A 13815-nucleotide genomic window follows, 5' to 3' on the forward strand; every position below is an offset into this window, starting at 1 on the left:
TTAGTGCGAGGTTTCTTTTGTAAGTTAACTTACCTATTTTTATTTATCGTTTTTACTATCCCTTTGTTTATGTTTGAAACTTTCCTAATGTTTGACCCTTCCAGAGGTCTAGAATAACATTTCACAACTGGCTGAAAAGTTTTTAAAAAACTACTTTGAAACTTTTTTAAGTAACACCTTTCTGGCGGCTGGGGGCCGGAAACACGATCGCCCCGCCCCCATTGTCTCCGATTGTTTGGAGGGCTCCCCCAACCACGCCCTCTCAATTGGTGACGACGTTGTCTGGACCCCGCCCCCTGCGTGTTGGCGCATGTGCAGTGTAGGTCCCGCGGCCGGACAAAGCCAGTGTGACTGAGTGTGGGAGAGGAATGGCGCCGGCGGCTGAAGGAACAAGAACAGAAACCGCTGGAAAAGCTGAGCAGGTCCGGCAGCTCGTGTTGAGAGAAATGTGAGGACGTGTTTCGGGTCCGGGGATCCTTCTTCAGAACAGGACCAGGTTTCAGAAACATCCCGGGGAGGTCGCCAGGTCCGAGCGCCAAGACCTGGCTCCTGCCCCCGGGGAGAGGAGACAGTGAGACAGGGTAGGATTGGGAACCGCGGGAGGAGGGAGACTGGGGAGTTTATAAACTCCTAGGGGGAGGCCGCAGGCCGCGAATAAAAGCCCCACAGGCCCAGTGTTTACTTCACCGGGGAAGGAGCTCTCGGGTTGCCTGGCAACCAGCCGCCATCTTTGTGAGGGTCAGGCGCATGTTGTCTTGGGGCGGGGAGCGCGGGCGGCCATCTTGGTGAGGGCACCATCAACTGTCATTTCCGGGAGAGAATTCCAACCTCGTGGCAGCCCCGGCCTTGGCCGAGCTTCATTCCCCACACAGTGTAGTGATGTGCAGGTTAGGGGGGCTCAGCCATGCTAAATTACTGATTAATGCCCATGGTCTGGTTAGTGTATGTTGACCATGCTAATTTACCCGCAGTGTCCAGAGATGTGCAGGTTAGAGTGGACTGGCCGAGGTAAGTGTATCCATAGTGTTCGGGGTTCTGCAGGTTAGGGTGAAGGTCCGGACCCCCGAGATCGGTCAAAAGAATCACTGGGAGCTGAATGAAATAAGGCAGCCTAGCACAGATTTGTCCAGCAACACAGGTTAAAAACTTTATGTTCCGTGGCAAAATTACACAATTCCTTTTGAAAATTACTCATTATTTATTTTTGAGACAGCACAGCCTTAATGACAAGAAAAGACCAATAAAATGTGATAAGGTGACATGATTGACAGCAGGTTAGTCCAATGATATTTCCTGGGAAACAGATTGTTTTACGTGCAAAATCATCCCATGCTTGCTAGTTCAAGAATAGTTCGAATACCAAATTACTTATGATTCACATTATGCAAACTCCATTGTTCTCTTTTATTTCTAAATCCAACCAACTCAGCAAAGCAACAATTCAAGTTCAATGTCAAATCATAACCTGAAGCCATTTTGTTATATTATTTTAAAATATTATTTAAAATTGAAATGCCATTTTGTGGTTAATAAAAACCTACATACACCTGTTGCTCCTAACAACAGCCTAAATTCAAATTTTAAATCCTGATCTCAATAAAGCAGCAGTTGTCTCATTACCCAAAAGGGTGAGACCACAAATAATATCAATACGGTTTTGATGGCTAATAACTCCTGAAAATCCTTCTACAAAAAAAAGTCACTGAGAGCTGCATATCCCAAAGTGTGATATTCCTGTTTTGTAGAGCTTTTGGATGCTTCCATTCTGTGCAAAACTCAGGGGAGACTATGTTCCTACAGTTACAGCACGAGGAGTACTTAATTTATTCAAAATAATAACCAAGTTTAGTGTAGGTAAGGGAGGGACCTTGCAAATAAGAGGCCTGCCTATCTTTGTGACTTCCTTGAGGCTGTTCAATAGATGGGTCTTTCAGTAAGAGATGCGGTTATTGTCCCAGAACAGTTCCACCCATCCCATAATTGGGAAGACATTGGTGCCATTAGGGGTCAAAAAGTCTTTTGCTGAAGTCAGCACATAACAGACCACTTCATCCCTGCCAAATATTCTATTGTGACTTTGAAAAAACAAATTGTAACCGAAAGATAACATTTCCCTATCTTCTCTTTTGCAGTGTGACCTATTTGGATAGGGCAAGGCTTACCAGGGTAGCACACAGCACAACTGGTATCAAACTGGCACACAACACCTTTACAGGGTAAAGACCGTTTAGACTTGTTCTGTAAATGAACTGTTCAAGCTCTGACCACTGCAATAGTCATTCTTGGTAATGTTCAATCCCCCAGCATTTGGATGGGTATATGAATAGGAATGGTTTGGAGGGATATGGGCCGAGTGCTGGCTGGTGGGACTAGATTGGGTTGGGTTATCTGGTCAGCATGGCCGGGTTGGACCGAAGGATCTGTTTCTATGTTGTACATCTCTATGACTCTATAAATGGGTGATCTAATTGTTCGTTCACAACAGTAAGTAAACATCCTTCAACATCCATCTTTTGAAGACCATTCAGGCTCATAGAAACTTCAATCAAATCACCCCTTGCTATTCCAAACTCTGGTTGAAAGTCAGACCTGCCTGACTAATGATTTCCCATAAAACAGTCTGTTCATTGTGGGTGTCAATCCAGTTTACCTTCTGTGAATTGCCTTTAAGGCATTTTCATTCTTCCTTAGGTAAGGATATCAAAACTGAGCACCGTGTTCAAGATGTAGTCCCACCAGTGCTCTGTAACTGAGGCATAATCTCCTTACATTTATGTCATTGGCCTTTCTAATCACTTGCTGCGCTTGCATTCTAACTTGTGACTTTGCAAGGCCCCTGGATCCCTCTGCATCTCAGAATTATGCGGTTGTTCTCCAAATAGGTAATAAATTGCATTTTACCATATTGTACACCACTTGCAAGAGTTTTGCTTATTTATTTAACCAATCTAACAATCTGCATCCTTGATATGTCATCCCCACAATGTACTTCTCAATCTATTTTTGTGTTTCCTGCAAATGTAACCACATACCTTTGATCCCCTCCTGTAAGTCATCTATATAATTGTAGAAAGTTGAGGAGCCAGCAGAGATGCCTGTTGGAACCCCACCATACTTTCAAATATACAACCAATTTGACAAAAGAACCATTCTTGCATATCCTGTTTTCTGCCAGTCAGTTGATGTTCTATAACTATACTTTACACCATGAGCTCCTCTGTGCAATTTGCTTTTCGTGAAAACATGTCAAACACCTTTAGGATATTCAAGTTCAGTATATCCACAGGCTTCAATTTCCATACTCTTTCAAAGAATTCCTTTAGGACGGCATGGTAGCACAGTGGCTCCCTCTCACGGCCAGAGACACCTGTTTGATTTCAGCCTTGAGTCGACTATCTGTTTGGAGTTTGTATGTTGTGTCTATGTCTTTGTGAGTTTCCACTGGGGGCTCCACAGTCCAAAGATGTGTAGGTTGGGTGGATTAGCCATGCTGGATTGTGTAATGTCCTTGGATGTACAAGCTAGGTGAGTTAGCCATGCTAAATGCAGGGTTACTGGAGTAGGGTGGCAGTCTGGATCTGGGTGGGATGCACTTGAGGGTTGGTGCAGGACTTGATCGGCCAAATGGTCTCTTTCCGCACTCTCGGAATTCTATGAATAAATTGGTGAAACAGCATTTTGTTTTCATATTAGCATGCTGATTCTTTTCAATTACCACGAGTTTTTTGACATGGTGGTTATAATCTCCTTAATTGATTCAAAAACAAACGTTTAATTGCCATTGACTCAAGGGATTCATTTTCCATGATGTATCTTTCCCTTCTAGAACAGAAGTATTAAATATGTTACTCTCCAGTCTGAGGAAAATTTGCCTGATCTAATAAATCTTGGAAGATTAACATTAATGCAAATATGAACTCATTAGCCACCTTTTAAAATTCTATGATGAAGTCCACCTGTACCCAGAGATTTGCCAGCCCATAGCACTATCAGTTCGCTCAATAGCATTTATCTAATGATTCTCATTTCACCAAACTCCTTTGTTTGTTCAACCTATGGGGTTAAAGGCAGGATTCTTGACAGTGTGGTGGAACAGAGGGATCTTGGAGTCCAAGTCCATAGATCGCTCAAAGTTGCCACCCAGGTTGATAAGGTTGTTACAGAGGTGTACAGTATGTTGGCTTTCATTAGCAGGGAGATTGAGCTTAAGAGCTGCAAGGTTATGTTGCAGCTGTATGGAGTACTGGTTAGATCACACTTGGAATATTGTGTTCACTTTTAGTCACCTAATTTTAGGGAAGATGTGTAGGGAAAATTTCCAGAGGAAACATCACAGAAGCGCTTCACAGGAGGCTCCCAAGCACTGAGGATGTCACCGAGACAGGGGACGAAACGTCTGCAACACCCATTCCCAGCTCGGTGAACAGAACCACAACAGGAAGATGTGTAAGCTGAGAGAGGGTACAGAGGAGATTTACCTCGATGCTGCCTGGAATGGAGGGTATGTCTTAGGTTGAGGGAGCTAGGGCCTTTCTCATTGGAACAAAGAAGGATGAGAGGTGACTTTATAGAGGTATACAAGATGTTGAGAGGCATAGATAGAATGAATAGCTAGAGACTTTTTCCCCAGGTCAGAAATGTCTGTCATGACGGGGCATAATTTTAAGGTAATTGGAAGAAGGTTTAGGGGAGATGTCAGAGGTAGGTTTTTTACTCAGAATGATGAGTGCATGGAATGCACTTCCAGGGTTGGAATGAGAGTCAGATACATTTAAGGACATTTAAGCGACTGCTGAACAAGCACATGGACGGCAGTAAATTGAGGGGTGTGCAGGCTCTTCTCATCTTCAAGTTGGATAAAAGGCTGGTACAACAGCGAGGGCTGAAGGGTCTGTGCTGTATTGTTCTATGTTCTCGCTCCAGAACGATGCAGCAGCAGTATTGGAAGAACAAAATTGCATCAAACCCTTGACACTTCCAGAGATGGGCACTGTCGATGGAAACTCAGTTAAATTCTGCAGGCAATCAGGTGATAGCCAGGGTGGCGGCGGTGCGGGGGAGGCAACAATCGGGGAAAAGGGTTTGAAACATTTTTTTATAAAACGCTTGGACAATGAAAGGACGGATCTCCTTTTTGTTAACCCTGATTTGGTTTGAGTTTTAGCGAGCAGTCTGTCTGAAGCTACTGGGGGAAGAAAGGTTCCCTGATTCAACAAATGTTTCTGGCTGACTGTTTCTCACTTACAATTCCTGAAGAAGGGCTTATGCCCGAAACGTCAAATCTCCTGTTCCTTGGATGCTGCCTGACCTGCTGCGCTTTTCCAGCAACACATTTTCAGCTCTCTCACTAATGTCTCTCCTGTAAGAACCTGTGTTTGAACTGACCGTTCTTTTTTGCTGTAGGGGTGTGTTTATGAGAATGCTTCAGGAAATCTGAACAGCTCCTTTTTAAGTTGCGGGCAGGTTGTGACGGTCGGGTTTATAAATGGATGCTATTCTAAATTCTGTTTTCTTTTGCTTGTGTTTTCATGCAGAGGGTGGTGTATGGATGTAGTGAGCTGCCAAAAGAAGTAGTGGATGCTGGGACAGTGGCAATATGCAAAACCCTTGGGCGGCATGGTGGCTCAGTGGTTAGCACTGCTGCCTCACAGCACTAGGGTTCCCACGTTCGATTCCAGCCTCTGGCAACTGTGTGTGGAGTTTGCACATTCTCCCCATGTCTGCACGGGTTTCCTCCGACAGTCCAAAGATGTGCAGGTTTGGAGAAATTGGCCATGTTAAGTTGCCTGTAGTGTTAGGGTGGGTTACTCTTCGGAGGGTCGGTGAGAACTTGTTGGGCCGAAGGGCCTGTTTCCACGCTGTAGGGAATCTCATCAATAGGCACCTGGATGGGTGTATGAACAGGAAGGGTTTAGAGGGGTACAAGCCAAGTGCTGGCAAACGGGACGCGATTAATTTCGGATATCTGGTCAGCATGAATGAGTTGGACCAAAGGGTCAGTTTCCAGCACTTGGCCTATATCCCTCTCAACCATTCCTATTCATGTCCCCATCCAGATGCCAATTAAAAGCTGCCATTGTACCAGCCTCCACCACTTCTGGCAGCTCATTCCATACATGCATCACCCTCTGTATGAAAAGGTTGCCCTTTAGATCCCATTTAATTCTTTCCCCTCTCACCATAAACCCTCTGGTTCTGGACTGTGCAACCTCCAGGGAGATTATTTACCCTATCCATACCCCTCATGATTTTATAAGCCCATATAAGGTCACCCCTCAACCTCTGACACTCCAGGGAAAACAGCCCCAGTCTATTCAACCTCTCGGCAACATCCTCGTAAATCATTTCTGGTAGAGAAGTCAATGATTTGGGTTAATACCTGAAACACTGACTTCACTGCTGCTGCTGCCTGGCTTGCTGTGTTCTCCCAGCCTCCTGCTTGCCTACTCTGGATTCCAGCATCTGCAGTTTGCTTTTGTCTCTAACGAACGGCAGAGCAGACTCGATGGGCTGAATGGCCTAACTTCTGCTCCAATGGCCTTGCAGGCTTAGGTTTGTGCAGATTGTTTCAGTGGGAACGCGCAGTCCCGGGCTCAACGAGCAGCAGCGCCCAATGGATCAAAGTTCATGGAATCACAGAATCCCTACAGTGTGGACACAGGCCCTTCAGCCCAACAAGTTCAAACTGACCCTCTGAAGAGTAACCCACCCAAACCCATTTCCCTACCCTATTACTTGACATTTCCCCTGACTAATACACCACACCTACACATCCCTGAACACTGGGAAAATTTAGCATCGCCAATCCACCCTACCTGCACACCTTTGGACTGTGGGAGGAAACCGGAACACCCAGAGGAAACCCACACAGGCACAGGAGGAGAATGTGCAAACTCCACACAGATAGTTGCCCCAATAGTGGAATCAAAGCTGGGTCCCTGGCACTGGGAGGCAATGCTACTCACCACTGAGGCAGTGGGTGCAGTCCAGCAGAAAACAAAACAAGCCCACCAACTCTCCCACTGTCAGACTGGGCAGGAGGTTCAGTCCTGGGGGTGACCCACAGCAGCCTCACCGGCAGAATCCGATTGTTGGGAGCGCTGGTGCCCCCGCTGGTGCCTCTGCAAGTTGCAGGACTGGGTGAAGGCCTTCCCACACACAGGGCAGCTGAAGGGCCGCTCGCCGGTGTGAACCCGCTGGTGCTTCAGTAAGTCAGAGGAATTGCTGAAGGCCTTTGCGCACTCAGGACAAGTGAATGGCCTCTCCCCGGAGTGGACCCGCCGGTGGATCACCACGTGGGAGAAATTGCTGAAGGCCTTACCACACTCGGGGCAACTGAAGGGCCTCTCCCTGGTGTGGACCCACCGGTGGGTCAGCAGGTTGGAGGCATGGGTGAAGGCCTTCCCACACTCAGGGCAGCTGAAAGGCCTCTCCCCAGTGTGGACCCGCCGGTGGGTCAGCAGGGCAGAGGAATCGCTGAACCCCTTCCCGCACTCTGGGCAAGTGAATGGCCTCTCCCCTGTGTGGACACTCTGGTGCCTCAGCAGGGAAAAGGCCTGGGTGAAGGCCTTCCCACACTTGGGGCAGCTGAAGGGCTTCTCCCCTGTGTGGACCCGCCGGTGGGTCAGCAAGGCGGAGGAACTGCTGAACCCCTTCCCGCACTCTGGGCAGGCGAATGGTCTCTCCCCGGTGTGGACACGCTGGTGCTTCAGTAGGTCAGAGGAATTGCTGAAGGCCTTCCCGCACTCGGAGCAGCTGAAGGGCCTCTCCCCTGTGTGGACCCGTCGGTGCCTCAGCAGGGTGTAGGAACTGCTGAATCCCTTCCCACACTCAGGGCAGGAGAATGGCCTGACCCCAGTGTGACTGCGCCGATGAGCATCCAGGACAGACGGGACATGGAAGCCTTTCCCACAGTCGCCACACTTCCAAGATTTCTCCACGGGGCGGGATTCCTCGGGTTTCTCCATGGCTGAAGCTTCAGCGGTACACAAACACGTGTACAGTCCCTCCCCACCGTGAATTCCTCTTTCCAGGCTGGATAACTGTTTTAGGTTCCACACTCAGTGCACTGTAACAGTAGGATCTCTCATTCCATTCCACTGATGCTGAAAACGTACTGAAACAGGGACCAAAAAACTTTGCTCCTTCTCACAGAATCTTAGTCAAAACTCGTTACAGGCCCAATGGACTGAACGACTGTCAGACATTGACGTGAAATTGAGGACAGCAGACGCTTGGGAGTCCGAGTCGAAAAGTGTGGAAAAGCACATCAGGTCAGGCAGCATCTGAGGAGCAGGAGAGTCGGTGTTTTGGGCATAAGCCCTTCATCTGTTGATTTTTAAACTTCAGTTTTCAGATCAAATACTCTGTAAAAAGAGATTACAAAAGTCATCATTGTCACTGAGACGGTCTATAGCCTTAAAACTTGTCTTTAAACATTTAGACTAAATGTAATGCTGAATTATAGAACACATTTATTGCACTAGAAAATAGACAGACAGCAAGGCTCAGAAAAGGGGGAATCTTAAAGAATGCAAAAGACAGGGACACCTGGGCTTACCAAGTGATAACAGGATGCTGTAAGACAATTAAGAATGTTTGCCTTAGCATTGGTGAATCTGTATGAACAGGACACCAAGTGATAACATTCACAGCCATCCCCTTGTGAAATTAATGAGAGTGTTTGATTCTGACCCTGAAACGAAACTTGGTACTATCAAAAGCTTTGTAATTAACGGTCAGTTGCTGTCAGTTATAATGGATTCTTATACCCCTTGCAAGCAGGGCAGTCACAGAGAAAATAAATCTTTGCTGTTACAAAACCCTGACCTGAGAGTTCAAAAGGACACCAGTTTTGTGCTGAGGCTGTTGAATCCAGTAGAAAATTAACTCTTAGTGCTTAGCTGCTATGGATTGAATTTAATTGCATTTTGAGAATTTTTGATGCTTTTGAGTAGCCAATTCTGGTTATGAAATGCAAACTCTCTAAAAGGAAATATTGATAAAGCTTTAACTTACTTGCTGTTTTTACAGACCTTACAGACTGCCCCACTGTCAATTCTAACTAATCAGATCTTATGTCTTACTTGAATTTCAATCACAAACTTGAAAAGAAGGCATGTTTCATTCGAAGACGAATGAATCAGTTGAAATGAAACCTCACGGTAACATCTCAGCCTCAGGTACAGAATGATTTAGGGCTTAAAAAGCAGGAGTCTGCTCCGAGCTTAGAAATTTATTCTAGGTCGAATATTGAAGAGATTCTTGCACAATGTGTCGGGAAACCATTTTATGACTGAACATTTGCCCTCCTTACTAAGAAGCCGTTTTATAAAACAACTGTATCTGACATGTGAGCTGTGCGAGGTTATCTTGTGAACTCTCCAATTAGCTGAGACTGGGACCTCTTTATGAGAGGAGTTTATCTCGCTCGCAGGCGCCTAACTCAGCTGTTTTTCCCACCTAGCGAATGGCTTCGGGCCTGTAGGAGTGATTAGTCAAGCTTCACAGATCTGTCAATGAGCTTTTCTTCCTTATGAATTATTGTCTTTCACTGTTATCTGTCTAATTAAGAACATGCAATTCCTTTTTCAAACTTTTGTAGAAAGGAAGCCACTTTGTATCAATACATTGGAGTCGCCTGCTGGGCATCTGGACAGCTGGTAACCTACTCTCCTAGATTATTAGAACCTAGTTAGTTTAGCTTATAGGTATCAATGTTATGTTGTCACAGTGATGCTATTAGTGAATAAAGGGGATAACTAAAATTATACTAAACTGTCCATAACAGGTTTTTATTCCAGACTTCCAAACAGTACGATTTCCGGGACGAACCAAGAGAGAGGCTTTACAGGTCTGAGTCCACAAGGGATTCCCTGGGCCGTCTCAAATCTTCACTTTGACATCAGTCCAGGTAGAAATTCACAACAAGCAATTCTTTTTCTGCAGAACAAATCTTTTCTTTTGTTATTCTACAAAATTGAAAGCACCATCCCACCCTCTTCTTCTTTCCCCCCCCCCCATTCTCACTCCACTCTAATTCTCCTGAAGGGTGCTAATTCAGGATCTTACAGGGCCAAAAAAGTAAAAACATCTCTTTAGAATAACTCTACCTGAAAGTTAACATCTTTCACAACATTGGGATACTGCTCAGTGTGAGCAGATCTGATTTTGGGAAGCAAAGAAAAACTGTCTAAATTCAGGATAAACCTGCAATACAGCGTCTTTAGAAACGACCAGACCCGGGGTCAAGGCATTGACACCAACACCAGAGAGAAACTCAACATACAGACGTGGCAAACCATCAGTCTTTAATCTTTCAGAATGGGTTGTAGGGATCATTAATATGTAAATCTCAGAACTTCTTACAAATCACCTTCTCGAGATAACTTAAGGTTTGTAACGAAAGGTGACATCTCAGCTCAGACAATGCATTAAAGGTATGAGGTCACAGTCAGTCTGTATCCCAATTTTGAATCTGACAGGTTCTGTTTCCAAAGTGAAATTTACAAAATATTATATGCATTCACTGCCTGCATTGACTGCCAGCAGATTGCGCATTTTTTGAACAAATCAAAGTTTTGCATTAGAAATTGGCTAGCTGAAAGAAGACAGAGGGTGGTGGTTAATGGGAAATATTCATCCTGGAGTTCAGTTACTAGTGAGGTACCACAAGGATCTGTTTTGGGTCCACTGCTCTTCATCACTTTATAAATGACCTGGATGAGGGCATAGAAGGTGGGTTCGTAAATTCGCAGATGACACTAAAAGCGGTAGAGTTGTGCATACTGACTAAGGATGTTGGCAGTTACAGAGGGACATAGATAAGCTGCAGAGCTGGACTGAGAGGTGGAAAATGGAGTTTAATGTGGAAAAGTGTGAGGTGATTCACTTTGGAAAGAGCAACAGGAATGCAGAGTACTGGGCTAATGGTCAGATTCTTGGTAGTGTAGATGAGCAGAGAGATCTCTGTTTCCAAGTACGTAGATCCTTGAAAGTTACCCAGGTTGATAGGGCTGTTAAGAAGGCATACGGTGTGTTAGCTTTTGTTGGTAGAGGGATTGAGTTTCAGAACCATGAGATCATGCTGCAGCTGTACAAAACTCTGGTGCGGCCAGATTTGGAGTATTGCGTACAGTTCTGGTCACCGCATTATAGAAAGGATGTGGAAGCTTTGGGAAAGGTTCAGAGGAGATTTACTCGGATGTTACCTGGTATGGAGGGAAGGTCTTAGGAGGAAAGGCTGAGGGGCGTGCGGCTGTTTTCTTTAGGGAGCAGGTTGAAAGATGACTTAAGTGAGACAGAAGATAATCAGAGAGTTAGATAGGCTGGACAGTGAATGCCTTTTTCCTTGGGTGGCAATGGCTAGCACGAGGGGATATAACTTTAAATTGAGGGGTGATAGATATAGGACAGATGATCAGAGGTAGTTTCTTTACTCAGTAGTAGAGGTGTGGAACATACTGCCTCCAATAGTAGTAGACTCGCCAACTTTAAGGGCATTTAAATGGTCATTGGATAGGCATATGAACGAGAATGGAATAGTGTTGGTTAGATGAGCTTCAGATTGGTTCCACAGGTCGATGCAATATTGAGGGCTGAAGGGTCTGCACTGTGCTGTAATGTTCTATATGTGTAAAAATATAATTCTGCAAATACAAATTCACCCTTTGCACGCACACATGCATATAAGTGTATGAGAGAAAGCAAATGTTGATGTCTATGCTGTTTGTCTCTATGTCTATTTTGATAACAAATGCTTTATTTCTGTAAATGTTGTTATAAATCAGAGTTGGGTACTAATAGTTAGATGTAAGGGAGAGAGAATTCCTCAAGTTAGGTACCATAAGAATCCAATCCATCTGAAACTGCTGATGTTTGGACTGTGGGAGGAAACCGGAGCACCCAGAGGTAACCTGCGCAGACAGAAGGGAGAGAACATACCAAAGTTCACACAGACAGTCACGAGAAGATGGAATCAAATCGCTTCTAACAATTCTCCCACACCCGCAAAACCCTGAACACTGTGGGTAATTTAGCAGGGCCAATCCACCCTAACCTGGGCAAAGATAAAAATCACATGACACCAGTCCAACAGGTTTATTTGGAAGCACTAGCTTTTGGAGCGCTGCTCCTTCTTCAGGTGGTTGTGGAGTATAAGATCATAATACACGGAGTTTACAGCAAAACATTACAGAGTCATGCCACTGAAATGATACATTGAAGAACCCTGGATTGTAAAGTCTTTCATCTTTTAGAATGAGTTGCTGGTGTCATTAATATGTAAATCCCAGAACTTCTAATAAGACACCTACTCGAGATAACTTAAGGTTTTATTAGAAAAGATGACAACTCAACTCAGACAATGCATTAAAGGTGTGAGGCCAGAGTCTGTCTGTATCCCAGTTTTTGAGTCAGACTGGTTCTATTTCCAAAGTGGAATTTATAAAATATTTCATGTATTGTCTGCCTGCAGATTGTGCATTTTTTGAGCAAAATGCACAATGTATCTGCAAATACAAATTCACCCCATAGACGTGTGTGGGTGTGTGTGTGTCGCGTACATGAGAGAGAGAAAAAGTCTAGTTCCATACTGTATTGCATAACAGATGCTTTATTTCTGTTGATGTAAATATTGTTATAAATCATAGCTGGGTACAAATACTTAGATGTAAGGGAGAGAGAATTCTTCAATTAGGGCACTATAAGAATCCTGGCAGACCCCTATTTCTAGTTTACTTGCCAATGAACAAACACAAACACCTATTTAATTCTAATTTTTCGCTTTTCTGTTATATTTTCTGGTATTATGATTCTGTGTCTGGATGGTTTACAGGCTGGGAGATTGTAGGTTGGACTTTGATTGAGTGAATGTTTTATTGTTCCAGAAGGTGTCAAAGGAGGTTAAAGCTTCAGCAGAAATGAAGCACAGCTGAGAACAGACAACAACTGTGTGGGAACAGGAAGATCAACCAAGGACAAAGAAACCAGGACTGAAATCCGAGCTGACACCAGACTGCCCTGTGGTCAGTGCTTTGATTAGCAGTGTCAACCCTCTACCTTTACCTAGCTTCCCATTCGACTTGAATGCCACATCTCCCCTCAATATTTAGGATCCAATCCTTGTCACCCTGAAGCTATGTCTCTGTAAGGAGTCTCAGATCATAATTATTCTCTTCAATGTGAGCAGTCAATTCATTCACTTTTGTTACGTTGCAGCGCTATTACGACACGGGTAACCCCCTCTGCTAAATTAAACCAGCAGTATAGAGATGATTCACCCCATGCAGTAATATGTAAAAGTTCGAGAGGCAAAGAACTATCCCAAAGGTAAATATTTAAAAGTAAAATTTAACAACTTTACTCTTTACGTCCAACAGAGAATTTTAAAACTCACAAAAATGCCCGGTTTTATAGTCCAAACATCGGATCATTTTATTGGTGTTAATATTATCAAAATACTTAATTCAAACTTGATTGGACTTTGGTATTTTGGGGCAAAATTTAAACTGATTGGCCAAATTTAAATTTGTTTGTGCCTCATGGCAACCCAGTTGCTCTATTTGTGTTGACCAAATATTACATTCTCATCTTGTTTAGAACACTTTGTTCTGCTCGATTTTTTAACTCTCTTCAAGGTACAGTACCTCTACCCCTTCATAACAAGCACACAGTCAGATACTGACCTTTTAGTTTTATTGTTTGTAATCTTTTGAATCCAGTTTTAATTGCTGGTACGTTTATTCTCCTTGTTCCTTTCTATTGTTCTCTGATGTCCATTTTCCACATCACTACATTGCTTATCTACCTTGATTT

General features: G+C 44.3%; 1 long non-coding RNA gene across 2 annotated transcripts; it reads left to right on the forward strand.

The window, feature by feature from the left end:
- The first annotated feature begins 340 nt into the window (after positions 1–340).
- Positions 341–13007, forward strand: LOC132814598 (uncharacterized). 2 transcript variants are annotated; one of them, XR_009644449.1, is made up of 3 exons: positions 341–448; positions 2133–2216; positions 12888–13007. It is a non-coding gene; the product is annotated as an uncharacterized LOC132814598 (long non-coding RNA). The 2 variants fall into 2 exon arrangements; XR_009644450.1 differs by lacking the exon at positions 12888–13007 and adding an exon at positions 2692–3047.
- The last annotated feature ends 808 nt before the right edge of the window (positions 13008–13815 follow it).

The sequence above is a fragment of the Hemiscyllium ocellatum genome, unplaced genomic scaffold, assembly GCF_020745735.1.
Source record: "Hemiscyllium ocellatum isolate sHemOce1 unplaced genomic scaffold, sHemOce1.pat.X.cur. scaffold_875_pat_ctg1, whole genome shotgun sequence".
Lineage (NCBI taxonomy): Eukaryota > Metazoa > Chordata > Chondrichthyes > Orectolobiformes > Hemiscylliidae > Hemiscyllium > Hemiscyllium ocellatum.